A 6,448-nucleotide genomic window follows, 5' to 3' on the forward strand; every position below is an offset into this window, starting at 1 on the left:
CTCCATCTTCATCTCTCCTCAAGTTCTCTATATTAGTCAGGGTTCTCTAGAGAAACAGAATCAATATGGTACATACATGTATAAAGAAAAAAAGAGAAAGAGAAAGAGATTTATTATAAGCACGCGGCTCACATAATTATGGAGACTGAGAAGTTCCCTAATCTGCCCTGTGCAAGCTGGAGACCCAGGAGAGCTGGTGGTGTAAGTTTCAGTCTGAGTGCATGAAAAGTCAACTTGAAAACAGTCAGGCAGGAGAGCAAAGCCCTTTTTGTCCTATTCAGGCCTCCAACGGATTGGATCAGACCCACCCACATTGGGGAGGGCAATCTGCTTTACTCAGTCTGCTGATTCAAATGTTAATCTCATCCAGAAACACTTTCACATACACACCCAGAATAATGTTTAACCAAATACCTGGGCACTCCGTGGCTCAGTCATGTTGACACATAAAATTAACCATCACACTCTCCTTAGTCTTCATACACAAGCCACACAGGCTCAGTGCACAGAATATGAACGCACAGATGGAACTCAACCAAGAATAATGAAAAAGTGATGCTGACCAGGAGAGTTCAGATGCCAATTCTGAAAGTATTGCCATAGGAAGGCTACAATGACTTCATTCCAAACATAAGTTAGATTTTTTTTTTTTCAGGGAATCTTGTCTTTTAAAGCACAGACTGGCTTTTTTTTTTCCTTTTTGTCTTTTTTCGTGACCGGTAAAGGGATCACAACTCTCAGTGTCGCGCCCGTACCACGACCGGCAACGGGATCGCAACCCTCAGTGTCGCGCCCACACCGCACTCAACCAGTGAGTGGACCGGTCTCTATATGGGATCCGAACCCTTGGCGGGAGCGCCACCACACTCCCAAGCACCGCACTCTACTGAGTGTGCCACCGGGCCGGCCCCAGACTGGCTTTTTATTTTACTAAACTCTAGAAGTCAGCGGAAAAGATAGAGGATTTTGCTCTACAGCATTCTCAAAGGAGGCCATATTGTCCCCAAGGGGGTGAAAATTGGTTCTTTGGGGACAGGTGCAAAAAAATCTTACATTTTTTATGTCTAGCATGCACACACATATAGTGCCTAAACAGATACACAATATATCTGTGGTATTAAAATTTCACTGGAGGATAATTGGGAATAAATATCTATAAAGTCTCTGTGGGAAGGAGAAAAATAATAATTTTTTATAAAGGGTTGAGAAAAACATTCTAAAACTGTAGACATCTAAAGCTAAAAGGCAGCAACTCCTTCATCTAATATCTCACCATGGACACTCGAAACACCCAGGTGTTCGGAACTTCCTAAAGGCCACACAAGGAGTGAGTGAAAGAGCCTGGCATAGACCAGGACTTCTTGGCTCTAGATCAATGTATGTTCCACATTTCTCACGCAAAAAAAAAGATATCTGTGAGCAGATTCCAAGTCCCCACATCTCATTAGCCCACATTCCCCATGGAAAGGACATAAACTGAATGACCTATGTGGTCAAATTACACAACCTCGGGATGCTTAGGAGGAGACATACTGTCTTACGATCTCAGTGGTGTGACAAGGGACAGCTGCAGGAGATGAAGAACACCCAGAGAGGTTGTAAGATCAGGGCAGCAGTGTGTCAGGGAGCAGAAGGAACACAGACCTTGGAGAAGGAGGGAGAACAAATATGCTACAGGAAACAGGCATCCTTTCTGACTCCCTGCTCATCCTTCACCTAAAGTTGAACTCTTTCAACTGCTGCTTAGAATCCATCCAGAAAGCTGAGGAGATAGGGTAGAAAACATGAAAAAAGAAAATCTAGTGAATGATAACTAAGGTTTTCTTTATCATCTGATAATTAAGTGACTGACTCACCTATGTGGCTGTCAGCTTCACAGTTTTCTCAGTGTCTGTTTCATTCACTCATTCAGTCAGTCAGTCGTTTATTGAACACCTACTATATGCCAGGCATTGTCCCAGGCACTGGTATTGGTGGTGACAATGCACTAATGCACAGTAATAAAAATTAGATTTGGCTCTAACTCTAGGAAAATTTTAAATTTCACAGCAGAGCTAAGTAAGATAGGTACACAAACCTACATTTTAATAAAATTACCCTCTACTCCATGGCTGGCATGTGATTAGCATATTTTCTGACTATGTAGGGGAAACGGGCTGTGTCATCTGCATGAGTTCCACTCTCCTCTGGCAGGCTGCTTAAGCCATGTTTGAGGGCAGTCAGAACTAAATGAAATTACAGAAACAGAAAAGGAAAATGCCAAAAAAAAAAAAAAGAAAAAAAAAAAGTTTTAATTGGCTTACTCTGATCTTCCTGCTGCGATTGTATCACCGTGTTGGCAGCTTGTCACTCGCAGTTGCTAGGCAACCCTGAGTGGTAAGGAGAACGTGTCAGCCCATGTTTTCCATCCTGTTGTTTGAGTCTCCTGGTGTCTGGAACTCAAGTCTGGTTCTCCCTGACTCTCAACAGGGGTCTGGGATGCCCCATGCAGCCCCATGAATAAGCCTGACCTACTGCTCAAAGCTGCCTCATGGGCAAGTTCTTGATAAAACTTCAGTCCTTATTCAACAACGTAGTATGTTAGCTTGACCTTGATGGAAAGACCCCAGCAGCCCCATCCAGGTTTTCCTAGTCATGCGGGTATGTCAGCAGAGCAGGTGTGAGAACAGAGACAGGAAAGATGGAACGCCTGCATGTGCTATACAGACCTGGGAGCCTTACTCTGCTGCTGTCTTTCATACGCACATTAATGGAGCTCAGAGTATGGGCTTTGCAGTCAGCCAGAACTGGGTATGTCTGTCACATACAAGCCATGTGTGACTTCAGGCATGTCACTTAACCCCTCTGTGCCTCTGTTTCATCATCTCTAAAGTGGGAATAACACTGCTTCTATCCCAGGGTGCTGTTGAGATTTTACTAAGAAATATACATGCAAAATGTTTAGTACAATGCCCGGCATATAGTTCGTGCTCTGTATTTCAGCAATTATTATCCAAGCAACTATCGAGAACTTTGAGGCATTCATAGAGTCCTGGGGTTGGAAAGGAAGTTAGCTATTGATCACTGAATCTCCTCATTCTTCAGGTCAGGAATCTGAGACTCAGAGTCAGAGTGATGTGCCCAAAGCAATGTCTCTGGAACTTAAACTAGGGGCTTGGTTGCCATCATGAATCTTTACCAGGATGGAGTATAAAGCGTCCTCCTCTATTGAACACGTTCTGCAGGCACATGGGCACCAGGGTTTGTACTGGGTAATCAGAGCAGCACTCAAGGGACACAGCCACCCAGAAAACAGCCTCTTCACTCTGAACAAATAGAATGTGCATCAGGCAGGGCCAGTGCCTCACTGAAGATGTCTGCGAATTTCCCTGGTGGCTGATAGAATAACCTGTCACCTTCAGAAGAAATCCACCCTCTTTACCATGGTATCCAAGATTTTCCTTGGCCTGGCTACTGCTCCCACTTGAGTCCAATTTCTTCCCCACCCCTCTGATCTTCCTGCTGATCCTCAGATATGCCAGGGAGGCTCCTGCCTCAGGGCCTTTGCATGAGCTAGTCACTTTACTTGGAATGGAGATATCCACATGGCTCCCTCCTTCACTTGCTTCAAGTTATTGCTCAACAAAGTTCATTGCCTCACTGAGGCCTTTCATAATTTTCCTATTTAATATTGCCACCCCCTCTCAAGCACTCTCTCCCCTGCTTTTTCTTTATAGGACATTGTCACCACCTGACACATGACCTACATGTTCGCTGTCTCTGCCCCCACCCCAACTACACTGTAAGCTCCACGAGGCACAGATTTTTGTATTTGCTCCATTGCTGTATTCCCAGTACCTAGAACTGGCACACGTTAGGTCCTGATTAAACATTTACTGAATACACAGAAATCTCTGTATGTGAGGTTTCTTCTTCCCTGCCTTTCCCCACTTTTGCCCTCTTAACTTCTACTCACCCTTCATGATGCAGCAACACCATCACCTCCTTTTGGGAGTCTGTCCTCACCTCCTCTGACTGGAATAGGGGCTTTGCCATGGGTGTCCATAGAATCCTGTACTTCTTTCCAAAAGAGCAGCCATCAAATCGTTAACAACCAACTATTTACTTGGAGTCCCTCCAGAAGCTTGGCCTGTCCTACAATTAGAGGAGCAATTAAATAAAAAGGGGCTAACTAACAGTTTGACTAACTGCTCTGAATGATTTTCACAGACTAAGCTTCCTGCTGAGCCTTTCCCCTGCCTCAGTCCTAAGCCTTACACTTGGTCCTCTCCTACAGACTGAGCCACTTGAGGGGAGAGCCTACATGTAATTCACCTTTCTCTCTTTATATTCCCAACATATAGGGTAGCTCATGGCACAGCATAAGTATACAGAACTGTAGCTCAAATAATAACAGTCAACATTTAATGAGTACTCACCCCAGGCCATGAATTGGTCTATTCAGGTTTTTCAACCTTGGTACTCTTGACAATTGGAACAGGACAGTTTTTTGTTGGGTGGTGGGGGGGAGGCTGTCCTGTGCCTTATAGAATGTTTAGCAGCATCTCTGGCCTCTACCCATATGCCAATAGCACATACAACAGTGGCAACACCCAAATTGTCTGCAGACATTACCAAATATTCCCTAGGAGTCAGACTTACCTCCAGCTGAGAACCATTGGTCTAAGTGGTTACTGTGAATTAATGAATTCAATCTTCACAGCAATGCTATGAGGGGGTGCTACGGGTGTGCAAAGTAAGGCTCAGAGAGGTTAGGCAATTCACTGAAAGTCACACAGCTAGGAATTACAGAACCAGGATATGAACTGGGCAGTCTGGCTCCTAAGTTGAGACAATGAACCACCTATGAACTAAGGTTGGGAGTGGGGTGGGCAATGCGATGGGGAGATGGGACTAATGGATATTGAGTGTTTATTACATCTGTGTACTATTCTAAGTCCTTGAATAGATTGCCTCATTTAAATCTATCTAGACATGGACACAGTCATCACTATTTTTAACATTGTACAGAGCAGGAAACTGAGGCACAGAAAGCACCCAGCTAACTGGAGGCCGAACAGCCAGAACTCAAGTCCAGGCAGTCTGCCTCTAAAGCTCATGGTGGTGGGAGGTGAGGAGCAATTCCCACTCTGCTTCAAGTCTGTGCAAAGTCACGCTGCCCTTTACCCAGCTTTCCCTGCCAGGCAAGCCTTGGCACAGTCCCCATGCTCCCTCTAAAATAACTTCACTGCTACTCACATTCAATGTGCCTGACTCCCCGGGGCACCAAGCCCTGAGGGTCACGAAGAGTGCTTTCATGTTCCAAGTGGTCTTACAAACAAAGCCAACTGCATGGGCGAAAGTGCCAGAGGCTTCCCCAAGGCTGGGACTTCCAAAGTGTGGGTAGCCTTTGTCTTCAATCAAACCAGGTTTAACAGAATAGCATGAGGTCAGCCTGGTGTGGAGATCTTAGGGGTGTTTTCAGAGTATTATGAGAGTCTCCTCTTACTAAAAAAATAAAGAACTATGAGGCACCTTCCCTAATTCCCTTCCCTTCAGTCGTTACCAAAGCAGAGATGGTGTATGTTTCAGAGGCATCTCCTGACATGATTGCCCCAGTGTTTAAAATAATGATCAGATCATTTTCCCACAGCCATTTCATCCAATGACCCCAAATAGGATTATTGAGAAATTGCAAGGTCTTGCAGAAAATACCTCTTCTGACCTTGGGCATTGTTAGTCAGGCTGACTTACAGGAAACACGATCTCCTTTCATTGTTAGAGATGACAATTCTGCATCCTCTTCTCCAAATAGGGTGACTTCAAGGTGTCGGGAGAGAATCTCTTTGAATGAACAATAATTTATCACCTGTGCATCCAGACACAAACTACAAGCTTTGTCCACATGAGGGGGATGGCACAGTATGAGACTGTTTCTGTGACTCTCCCAGTGAAGCAATGTCAGCTTCTCGTAAGCAATACTCAGCTTCACCAAGATGCAGAGAAAAATATTATAATAGAGCGCAATCAATTCTCTTTTTAAAGATTTTTTTTATTCTTAAAAGCCCAGCTTGATAAGTAGGTGAGAATAATGAAGGCCAGGTGAAAAAAAAAAAAAAAGAATAAGGGAAGATTTGCACTGTCAGATATTGAAATGTATTATCAATCTTTAATAACTATAATGATAAATATGTGCACACAAGTATTGGCAAAAGGATCAATGAATCAAAATATATAGCTCCTGGGCCGGCCCGGTGGTGGCGCACTGGATAGTGCGCCGCTTGGGAAGCGAGGCGGCGCTCCCGCCCGAGGGTTCGGATCCCACATACAGACCGGTTCCCGCTCACTGGCTGAGCGAGGCGCGGGAGCAGCGCCGAAGGTTGCAATCCCGTTGCCGGTCCCGGTCCGGTACGGGGGCAACACTGAGGGTTGCGATCCATTGCCGGACACAGAAAAAGACAAAAGACAA

The sequence above is a fragment of the Galeopterus variegatus genome, unplaced genomic scaffold (genome assembly GCF_000696425.1).
Source record: "Galeopterus variegatus unplaced genomic scaffold, G_variegatus-3.0.2 Scaffold351, whole genome shotgun sequence".
In the NCBI taxonomy this organism is placed as follows: Eukaryota; Metazoa; Chordata; class Mammalia; order Dermoptera; family Cynocephalidae; genus Galeopterus; species Galeopterus variegatus.